This window comes from Schistocerca americana, chromosome X (assembly GCF_021461395.2).
Source record: "Schistocerca americana isolate TAMUIC-IGC-003095 chromosome X, iqSchAmer2.1, whole genome shotgun sequence".
Taxonomy (NCBI): Eukaryota; Metazoa; Arthropoda; class Insecta; order Orthoptera; family Acrididae; genus Schistocerca; species Schistocerca americana.
This window is the reverse complement of record NC_060130.1, coordinates 482350652-482363316: the sequence shown is the minus strand read 5'-3', so window position 1 is coordinate 482363316 and position 12665 is coordinate 482350652. Positions and strand designations below refer to the sequence as shown.

General features: G+C 34.4%; 1 protein-coding gene across 1 annotated transcript in view; it reads right to left on the bottom strand.

Annotated features, from left to right (window-relative positions):
- Positions 1–12665, bottom strand: part of LOC124555630 (calcium-dependent secretion activator-like) — a 1496314-nt gene that overhangs the window by 403119 nt on the left and 1080530 nt on the right. The window lies entirely within an intron of this gene.

Sequence of the window (12665 nt, the reverse complement as noted above, 5' to 3'; positions counted from 1 at the left end):
CATTGAGAAAAATGCTAAGGATAAAGAATGTGTGGAGGCAAAAAGAGAACAAAAAGTGTGCAAATATTAAGTATACAGATAACTGAATGCATAAGAATTATTCAACAAGATATGACAATATCTACATATTAAATGTACATCTGTAGCAAAATACGTAACAGACAGAAATCACTTCCTCCTGCTTAGCTTAATTTTTCTATGATCACTTTGTAAATTGAAAGTCTCTGAGTGTACAAACAACCACCAAGGACTATAACTGGCATTCACACTTCTCACCAACACAAGAAGGTATCAAGGAATAATCAGTAAATTTCAACACAGGTTAAAATGCTATGAATAAATAAATTTCTTCTCATCATAACATAAAAATAATGTAGGTTGCTGAGAATGGCAATATGACTGATGTTTCTTCCACTTTAAGTACATGAAAACTATAAAACTCATTGTTCATCTTTCAAAGATCATAGTCATGCTACCAGCATCAGTACCAGCAATTGTCGCACCACCCATGCCAAGTCATATCATTACAGATAAACATACTGTATATGAAAATATCTCATTGAGTATTGCCAAAGAATAGGTGCAAAGCCATTTTCCTCATATTGATATCATATTTCTGCCACTGTCAGAAGCATCTTCTTTAGATAACAATAATTAATATACAAGTACTACTGTAAGTGTTTAGTTCACAGTCGTCACTTCCACTCTCTTCTCTGTCAGATAAATGAACCATTGTTTCTTGGTGCTATTATTTGTAGCATAAAATATAAAAACTGCATGTACTATGTAATGTTAATAAACCACAACCATCTAAATGACAGGCTGAGGAATTTTGTCTGTCATCCCACATATGAAAGGCCCATGACACGTCCACTGAACTGACAATGAAGAAATAAGTTTGCTAAACCAAATATGAGGATCAAAGTCTCTAATTTTTAGGAATAAACTGTACCAATATTTCTGAATGTACCATCTCAGAAACATTACCTTCTGCAACATTCCATCATTTTCCACATAATATTCTGTTACTGACGGTACCTTGTTGCCATCTCCCAATATTCTACACCACAATACATTTAGCTCAACTGAGAGATCCTATCATTATGCTACATCACTAGCCCTATGAGCACTGGCCAAGTATACTATAGGAAAAGGCTGTTGTGACTGGAAGCACAACATTCTTTTCAGGCCACTATATTGACAGTGTACTGTGCCTATTTCAATTCATGTAAAACAATTCCTTCTGGGGTTAAATGCAGTATTAATGAAAGTGTATAAGAGAGATACTTAACTCCTATTTTAAAGTGAACATACCAGCCACAGTTAAGCAAATCATTTGCTGAGGCAAAGCTTGAGAATGACAATGGATGGGTAACTGTTCATCAGTAACCAACTCTTCAGTATGGAACAACATAACTCCTACACATGGTGTGTTCGCCAGATAACTTCAGATAACTGAACACAAAAATTATCAGTACAAAGTTTGATTCAGTGCATGGTCAAAACATAGAAAAAGGTGAAATTAATGGATAAGTTGTAAGACATGCTAAGGGACATGTATGACTGGTCTGAAGTCACAGCAGATATTACATCACTGTTGTTGGATGAGTGGAATTTTTACACATGTTTATTTGAGTTAAAACAAGCTACTGGTTCATCTCATTATCTCCCATCCCCCCTTTTCTACCCTCCTACTTAGTACCACTGAGGCATAGCATCCATTTAATAGAAAAATGTGTTGTAGTACTTATTTCAAATGCCTTTCATATACATTCATGCAGATTTACTCCCAGTGTTACAGTTAATAAGAAAATTCAGTTTTAAATCAATCATGATACATTTTTCCTCAATATAAGATGTAAAAATATTTTTATTATGAGGTTACAAAGTTATTAGTTTTGCTCCCAGCATCCTATGAATCATGGAAATATTTAGCTTCTGGGAATGTTGGGAGCATCTGCACATGAAGCCAGCATCCACGATGCTGTATCAAAAACTGTTGGAATTGTCTATTAAGCTTTTGTTATTAGATTTATGCCAACTAAACAGCAGAACTGAAAAACCAAAAACTTGTCAATTTCTAATACAACAGTGGGAAATCCTGGTTGGAGAAAGTGAAAGATAATGAGTAGTAACATAGTGGATATGTTTGTTACTGTCTATACAAATAAAAGTGTGTACACAGTAACTCAGCTTATGATGCTGCATTCTACATAAAAATATACATCTTCACACTCAGAACTACATTGTCTGAGAAAAAAAAAAAAAAAATGAAATGATCGTATGGTATTGTTGGCCGGGAGGCCCCATGCAGGGAAGTTTGGCCGCAGCCACAGGGTAATCTAATTTGTCTTTCAGAGCTGTTCATTTACACTGATACTGATGGGCAGCCAGGTGCTGTTCAGACCAAGACAAAAGACAATGCAGTAGTTGTAGCAGAGTTAAAGATGATGCAATTAATTTCCAGCGCAACCTGTCTTGCTGAGATAGGATACAACATATCTGGACTGGAAATGGATGTGCTAGGTGAATACATGAAACAAATCCTACATGTGGCCTTGGACAAAAATATGATACATGCTGCAGTGCATTGGATGCAGGCATAGTATAAGGAAGAATTAAGAATTAAGAGTTAAAATTTAAGAATGTTGTTGGCTGAAGGAATCTTAACAAAACAGAATCAATTCCAGAAAGAGGAAGTTTACAAAATTCCAGTTTGATCAGTTGTTGAGTAGTGTTCATCCCTCTTGCAGTCTTACCATGTAAGGTTAGTAGATGAGCTGAGAATGATCCCAGTATGAGTAATACTTCTTGGAGTGGGTTTGTTTCATAAGCAAAAAAATGTTATAAATGTGCTCATACAATTCCAGTATCAGATATTACAAAAGAGACTTCTTTTATCATTGAGAGGTTTAACCATTAAAAAAAATTCTAAAAAGAGTCACAAAACATATTGACCTATTGGAGAAGGAAGAGAAATTCTGATTTATCCACAGTTTCTAGGAAACGATAATTAAAGATAACTCAGTAACTTCTCTAGTCTCTCAGTTCTGTGAACTGACAAGTCAAGCTCTCTGTTGCTCCCCAAACAATGTCTCCACTGTAAACAATTCTCTTCTGATTTTTGACTGTGATTTTTTTCATCTGACATGTGCAGATTATACTATTAGCCTTTCTGATAAGATTTATTGAGACATCAATAGATTTTTGTGTAATGATCAGTGATACCATTAGCTATATGAACCACAACATGTATGATGGTCACCTATAGGCTGCAACACTAATCATAAGAAATTATAAAGTTTGCTCAAAAGCAGACACTGAATTTATATAAAACTGCTTTATGGAAATTTAAAAAAGTATTAACAGGTCACAAAAATTAACTATAATAAAAAATTACAAAAATAGTAAAGACTTTGACAGGATTACAGCAAGAAATCTTTGAAAGACTACCAGTCACATAACTAACTTACAATGGAATTAAAGGTGATAGAAGATGCCAAAACCAACTCACATTGAAACACAAATTAGGGAACTCTACATTTCTGTCTCTGAAGTACATGCTGTGGTAAATATGATCACCAGAGAATAAATTACAAACAGTTTAGTCTCCAAGTTAAGAAATCATAGAAGTATATGCACAAGCAAAAGAAATGTGGTGAGGATTAGAAAATAAACAGGGGGTGGATTAAGTATGGAGGATAGGTTAAGACATTCACAGGTGTTAACAAATACTGTAGAAGACATATGTAAACTAAAACACAAGCAAGGCAACACACCCATGGACAGCACATGTTTAGACATATTGAAGGCTAATACTTAATTAGGAATTAAAATTTAAATAACTGATGTCCAGTATTTGTTCACGTCAAAGGAATTCATGTTATCAGATGCCCAAAAAAGGCAAAAACAGGTAAATATAGGAACTCCCTGATCAATATGTGATACTTTATATGTGTACAACTGCTGCCTGAAAAGAAATGTAAAATAATACCAAACATTTTGACAACACTAAATAAAGTAGCGAACATTTCTAGGAACTGATAGATCAAACATAATTTTATATAGAGATAGAGAAATAAATAGCAATGAATTGTAAGAATGTGCAGCAATATCTAAAATGGAAAATCAGACCCATTTCTGTTTATCACAAACAAAGTAAGCAAAGCTGTACCTAAGGGCAAATGGTGAAAAAGCTAATTAAAGAATAAAATAAAATTTCAGAACAGAAAAAAAAGTTAAAAGAGAGGGAACAATGAGTCTAATGTCCAGCAGGTACACTGGTGACTAAGTAAATCTTACAAGAAATAATTAATGGAAAAACTGAGAAAGTAGCAAATATGAGGTCGTGCTGAAAAGTAATGCCTCCGAATTTTTTATTCAGTTCTTAATATTGGTTGTGGTATTATATGTCACCAATTTCCCCACATCACTGACACAAGTTGCAGCCTTGTGCCACTATAGGGTTCTGAATTGTAGCGTGTAACATTGTGATGTGTAACACAACTATGTCAGTGTGTGAGAAACAGCATGCTGTAATCAAGTTTCTTATTGTAGACAATGTGCCTTTGACTGAAATCAATAGAATAATCAAAGCTGTGTATGATAATGATTGTATCAGCTTCAGTAATGTGTGATAGTGGATTGTACGTGCTCACAATGAAGGAAACAGTGGTGCTATCCTCAAATGTGTGACAGAGTGTAGAGTGGACTTAAATAACACCTTCGAGGACATCACGTTTACACTGATGTGGTGCAAGCAGGTATGAGGTTGTGGCTCCATTAAAAATCAAAAAATTCTGTAGTGATGGTCTTAACAAACTGGTATCTCATCAGGAGAAATTTTTTCATTGCAAGGGTCACTATATTGAGAAATAAATATGTAAACATGAAGAGTAAATATGTAGCGTGTTAATAAAGTTTGGTTTATTTAAAAAGCTTCAAGAATTTCCACATAAAAAATTTGGAGGCATTATTTTCAGCATGCCCTCAGACATTACAAAATAAACACAACAGTTTTATGGATTTTAGGGAAAAAAAATTGAATGTAGATGTTATGAGGGCCAGCACACAAACACATTTAATGATCATGTTTATTTACAATCACATGCTACACACACAAGAAAAGCTAAGTCTTCCAGTTTACATTTGAAATATACATAAATATATGACACATGTATGCTGTCTACTCTCACCCCCTTCACCTCCCTCTCACTGCATGCATTTGACATCAAGGGGGGCTGTGCTGCAATTTATACATACACTTACTCAGCAATGTCTCAGACAAGTTGAGACTAGACGTGTTCAAACTTGCACATGTCTTATTTCTCACATTTTATGGATGCAGGCAGCACATGTATCAGGTTCCCACCAGAGGAGGCACAACTGTGTATTAGTGGACTGTTAAGAACAAGAAGGGGGCAGTATGTAAATGTGGAACCTACACAACAGAGTCCGTGTAAAATAAAGTGTGCAGATATCGTAAATAGTGTTTCTTCTTCAGTAATAGCTCAAAAAAACAAATTCGATATCCTACTACAAAACGATGGTCATTGTGAAAAACAAACTTCTGCTGCATACAATAAACTTGCTCCCAAGACCGCAAAGTTAACACAGGTTCATAGTTATCAAAAACAGAATATATCTACACAGCAAAAACACGTTTCAAAACCTTCTAGCCCCAAAACTGTGATGAACAAAAAAATTTGTGTGCTTGGTGACAGTCATGGATGTGGAATTTCAGCACTATTGAAAGATAAATGTAATTTAATGGTAACAGGTTTTGTGAAGCCAGGAGCGCAGTTTTGTGAGGTAAATAAACTAACAAACTCTACTGATGTATCTCACTTAAGTAATTGTGATTTTGTCGTGCTTCTAGGTGGTTCAAACGATATATATAGGAATGAAACAAAAGGGTTTGCAAAAGAAATGAAGGAATGCTTAAACAACCTATTACATACAAATGTACTCGTTGTTAACATTCCTCATCATTATGATTTGCCTTCCTGGTCCTGTGTCAACCAAGAAATTTGCATTGCAAACAAACTGATATCAGAAATATGTTCTACATTTCATAACGTAGAGATGATTGATACATACAATTTAGGAAAAAGATTTCATACCGCTCATGGACTACATTTAAATATGTTAGGAAATGACCAAATAGCAGAAAACCTCTGAAATCATATCCTGAAGAAATCAGCCCCAAGTATCAAGATCGACAAACAACCACAAATTACAAAATGGTTTAGGCCAAAAACAGAAGCTTTGATGGAAGCAGAACTGTGTCAACCACTCAAAACCATCTCTGCTACTGAAAATTGCGTGCAAGAAGCCACACACAAAAATAAAATCTCGGCCAATTTTTTAGTGTAAGTGCTGTGTCAGAAATACCTTTAGAAAAGAAATTAATTAAACCCTTAACTGAAAAGTCACAAAGTTCATCATTTCTTGTATTACACTATAATGTCCAGTCATTCAGAAATAAGATTCAAATGCTGGAAGTGTTACTTCAGTCTCAAATAAATCCAGATGTAATATGTATTACCGAACACTGGCTGTCTAAAGAAGAAATTCAGTCAACCTCTATTCCAAGGTACTCATTAACAAGCTTCTATTGTAGGAATTTCTCCACACATGGCGGTACTGCTATATTTGTAAAGGACCAGATAAAATTCAGTGAGGTAGGCCTAAATGAACAGATTGCATATCTGAAGATAAGGAATTTGAGGTTTCTATGGTTAAGCTGCCTGAACTAAACTATATAATTATAAATGTATACAGAGCACCAAGTAGTAATATTCCAAATTTTATGACCAAATTAGAAGTTCTGCTGAATAGTGTCAGCTCATTAAATATGAGAATAATACTTTGTGGTGATTTTAACATTGATTTATCAAAAAACAGTAATGCTAAACTTGATTTGTTAAACATGAGCAAATCCTTTAATATGATCCCCACAATACACTCTCCAACAAGATCAACAGAGCATACTGATTCAATAATTGATCAAATCTTCATAACTGATACTGGTTACAAATTCACTGGCGAAGTACTGAGCATGGGATACAGTGACCATGATGCTCAGCTACTGAGCGTTGACACGGAAAACAGTAAAATCAGCCCCAAAAAAGTATTTCAAAGAAGAAACTTTTCAGATGGCAATATTAGGATTTTTAACTTCCTATTAGCTAAGGAAAATTGGGACAGTGTTTACATGCAAACAACTGTTGATAATATGTTCTTAAGCTTCCATAACACCATCCTTTATTACTTTAATACAGCATTTCCTTTTAAAACAAAAACTTCAAGCAATCAAAATAGAAAGTCGTGGGTAACAAAAGGAATCAAAATTTCTAGTGAGAGAAACAGATTTCTCCAATATTGCTCCAAAAAATACATAGTCACTGAAGAATTTTCTGAATATTGTAAAGCCTACAAAAAAACTTATCTTAGAGTGATTAGACAGGCAAAACTTTTATGGAATGACAATTTCACAAGAAACTCTTCAAACAAAATGAAAGCTATGTGGAAAGTTATTAAAAAAGAAACTTGTAGTTCAACACCAAAAAAGGAAAACATTTCTGTAACACTTAATGACTCTAAGGTCACAGATCCATACACAGTTGTAAACAAGTTCAATGAATATTTCACCTCATTAGCAGAAGATCTCATTCAGGCAAACTGCAAGGTATCGTTCTTCAATTCCACCAATACCTCAAACAGCACTAATGCTACAATGTTTGTTTATGAAACAAACCCTGATGAAATTATGAACATAATATAATTGTTACGCAATAAAATCTCTAGTGGCTATGATGAAGTACCTGACCTCATATTAAAGGTGTGTGCTCCCCATATAGTAAAGCCATTATCAACCATCTACAACCAATCATTAAAAACTGGCATTTTTCCAGATGCTCTCAAAATAGCTAAAGTCTCACCATTACTAAAGAAAGGTTCCCCTGATTTAGTATCCAGTTATAGACCATTATCCATATTAAGCATCTTTTCAAAAATCCTGGAAAAACTTTTTTATGACAGGCTTATAAATTTCATAAAAAGCCACGCACCAATCAGCATTCAACAACATGGTTTTAGTAAATTTTTATCCACCCAGACAGCAATTTTTCAACTGTTGGACCACATACTGAAATCAATTGACCAACATAATATAGCTGCAGGTATCTTCTTAGATCTCTCTAAAGCCTCTGACGTACTAGATCATAAAATACTGCTTGCTAAATTGGAAAGAAGAGGAATAAGAGGTGTGGCTCACAACTGGCTATGCTCTTACCTACAAAACCGCAGGCAGAAGGTATCACTTCAATACAATATTAATGTACAGAATAAAATAAATAACACAGTTTTCCTCTCGGAGGAAAGAACAATAAGATATGGTGTTCCCCAGGGTTCTGTTCTAGGGCCATTACTTTTCCTCATTTACATAGATGATCTTGTTGAACCCCACAAAAAACTATCCTGTTTGCTGATGATACAAGCATAGTGTTGACTGTATCTAGCCCTGAATCCCTTCAGACAATATCTGATAACTCTATGGAAAAACTTTGAGTGGTTTAACAAAAATGGCCTAATTGTTAATAGTGGGAAAACTGTATGTATCAACTTCCATCTAATTCCCACATCCAGTCAAAAAACTATCCAAGTAAAGTTAAATAACAATAAAATTGAAAATGTAAATGCAACAAAATTTTTGGGTCTATGGGTCCAACAAAATTTAAAATGGGACACACATATAAACAACTTATCAAAGAAACTCTCATCATTGTGCTATGGACTAAGAATACTAAAATCTACTACAAGTAAATCCACACCATGCGCAGTTCCACTCATTGCTCTGCTATGGAATCATCTTTTGGGGAAATTCAACTCACAGCACAAATATATTTAAACTACAAAAAAGAGCACTGAGGATAATCTGTGGCCTCAAAAAGCTGGAATCCTGTAAATGTCAATTTGTAAAACTTAATGTTCTAAGCATCCCATCCCTATTCATTCAAGAAACAATCCTATTCACCAGGGAATACCTCTCAAGAACGGGCAAATTAATCCGAAACAATGATATACGTGCTCATTATACCACAGGGCAATCTAATATCCATCAAATTTTTTCAAGGACATCATCATACCAAAAATATATAACTCATCTGGGTGTCGTATTACACAATAAAATTCCAGAACAAATAAAATCTGCTCCAGATCCAATATTTAAAAATAAACTAAAGGCATTTCTGACAAAGCACTGTTTCTATTCAGTACAAGAATTCCTGGAAATGAAAAATTATAAAGTTCCTTTGTAAAATACTGTGATTAGAGTAAAACATTCTGTAGGCAAAATAATAACCTAATTTCTACTATACACAACTATGTTTCAGTTTCACTTCCCAAAATTTTTCAACTCGCTTTTGAATGTACAAGTACACATTCTATTAGTATTAAAACTTAATTGTCTGTGAAATCTCAATGTTAATTTCATGTTTAATGTAGTTTTTAAATGACATTGTCCTTCTGTTGTGTTTCCAGTTGACATTTTCACTATTCTGTAATCTCAGTGATTATTTGTGTAAATTTAAAGTAGCACTACATTGCCTACATGTTTCTTAGTTCCCCATGTAAATTGTTTGTATTCTCTGTATGTGAAGTTACTATATTCATCAACGAACAATTTTGCACACATTTTTTTAAATGGCAGTCCATTGCCTATTTTTTCTCTCCAAACTACATATTTGTTAAGAAAAATGACTTGTCCTATATCATGCGTACTTTGTACAATATGTGATCCACAGGATAAATAAATAAATGTTACAGAAGGGAATGTATATGATGTATTTAAATGTTATGTATGTGGTAAATTCTCCAGGATGAGCTACCTGTGATACTTCAGCAACTCTGTATAGCAAAGTGTTACCATATGGACCAGGATAGAAAATGGGACTTTGCTATGATTTCTAACAAAATGGAGGTGTGTGATTATACAACACTAAACCAGGACTTCTGTGTGCAAGTACACTACCAAGAAAACAGCAGTATTACTGTGAACAGTGATACAACAGTCCGAACACACATTCCAAGTGTCGATTAACTCCAAGTGTAAAATGAACGTATATAAGAAATTTATATATCAAATCACACACCTTACAGTGGACAAAAACATTGGTAACAATTTTATTGGTCCCATAAAGTACCCTGATACATGTCTACAAGAAACTTTTTTGTCTTCCTTGGCTACAGAACATGGTTTTCCCAGACTGAAAGCTATAATTTATGACGGCAGAAAGATGTTGTTTTTGAGCCTGTGGAAGACAATCCAAATTCAGTAAAAACCAACAAACAATATAAGACATGACCTCTGTACTTTTTGCCAAGTTTTTCTATGTGATATAAGTGACTGGATCATTTACAGGACATTTCCAGTGTGTTGTTTAACAATTTTCTGCTATGTATGTACTGTACTGGGACAATAAGAATACATGAAATTCGACTGATGTACAAGTAAACCTTCCAGACAGTCACGACCAAGAAAAGACTGTAAATTACATTTTTCCTGAATATGGTTTTAATTATTTACTTTAAACTATATGGAAAATGTTGACACAGACTCCAACAAGAACAACATAAGTGTTGCATTATTGCTCAGTTCTCAGTCCAGGACATTGTTCTCCACTATACCATCAAACACAGATATTGTTGAATTAGGATGTGTTCACATGAATAATGTTCTTCCACAGATCTTAAGAAAAAGCGGAATTCTATCAAACACACTTAAACCATTCTCTAGCAAGCATGTTTCTTAACTTTAGAATTCAATTGTCGTATCTGAACATACATAATTTCGTGGAAACTAGATATAAAAATATAGATCAGCTTAAGGGGCAGACAGTACATCCTTGACATTGAGATATTACAAAGTAATATTTTTGAAGCTTTTCTATTCTGGTGCCACCAACGTGACCATTTTGCTGCTGTATACATACGTCATTTGCTATTAAATCTGAACATTGCTAGTTATATAACTGGAGCAATAGATGAAGTACTGGCTCCTAAATGTATGATAAGAAAAAAAATGAGAAAGTAGTAGCTGTCTATTTTTGAAAACACTTCTCTATTCTTAAGGTTTTACAGGTATTAATGTGTGATTGTAGTAAAAGTGTAATCAACAAGAGCAGGAGCTCGGGCTGAGACACTTTGAGTATACAAGATTCCCTTGTGGCTGCATGCCACTTTTCATGTGTGAACTTTCTTCAGCTGAACCATTACTCTCACTTCATGAGAGTGAAATACATAACCATTACTCTTAGCGCATAAGCAACAGCAACTAAGGCTCTCTTAACCAAACCTATGTTAAAGAATAAAAATTGTTAGTCTCTATAATAGTTTTCAGTTTATTTCTCACTATTATGTGCCTGGAAAACCTCATTTTGACGTATGGAAGCAAATAAAATGAGTGTTGCATCTTATGTAACTCACCCTTTATACTATTTTTATACATGAGTGCATGATAATAGGGATATAACCTGGAAACTAAGTGAACAAAGAGCAAAAACATAAAATAGTTAGCTGGAAACCTGCTATTAATTGGGGATGGGGGGGGGGGGGGGGGGGGGTTGGAAGAGAATATGTTGCCACACTCCATGATTTTCATTCAAATTCTCCCAAGCAAAATGGGAACAGCCTATGGATTTCTCGCCACTATCATCACAACATGAAAATTGTGCCTTGGAATCTCCTCAGGTATGTATTGAATGAAATATACAGGTCAGATGTAGTGTAAACAGGAATGAAGAGAAACTGCTTGGAGGAATAACTGAGAAATCCTTGAAGTGAAAGATTAACAATAAACTGAAGCGCCTGAGGATGTTATGTCTAAACTCTCATTAAAATCCTTCTGTGAGTACTACTGCTCATAAAATATTTGAAATATTAAAATAAATTCACATTTCAGACTATTTGCAGCAGTCTTCCTCTTTGACCCGTGTAAGGCCATTGTAACCAGGCCAAAACATTGGTTTATTTTAGTACTTCAAATATTTCATATGTTGATGTCTCAGTGCACCCAGAAGGATTTTAATGGCATTGACTTTTGCCTCAGAAGCCTACTTATTTATGTATTATGTTGAAAATGGCGGCAACACTGTACTATCATTCTTGGGATTCTAGAACATTGGCTTATGAATTATTGTTTTTGCTAGGTCCTAAAACTTTACAATAAATATCACATAACTAAGCACAACAACTTACATATATGTTTTTGTGCAGGGCAGTGGCAATAAGTATGAAACTTTATATTTATTTATATTTTGGTGAATTGCCAACCTGACACACTTGTTAAGATGCAACAATTACAATTATTTATGTTAAAGAGAAATAAATAATCTTCCTGATTTTATTCATCTGACAAACACTAGATAACCTTTTAATCATATAGGCCAGCATGAATTCAGATGTTGACTGCATCATCTTCAAAAATATAAATACACTCCTGGAAATTGAAATAAGAACACCGTGAATTCATTGTCCCAGGAAGGGGAAACTTTATTGACACATTCCTGGGGTCAGATACATCACATGATCACACTGACAGAACCACAGGCACATAGACACAGGCAACAGAGCATGCACAATGTCGGCACTAGTACAGTGTATAT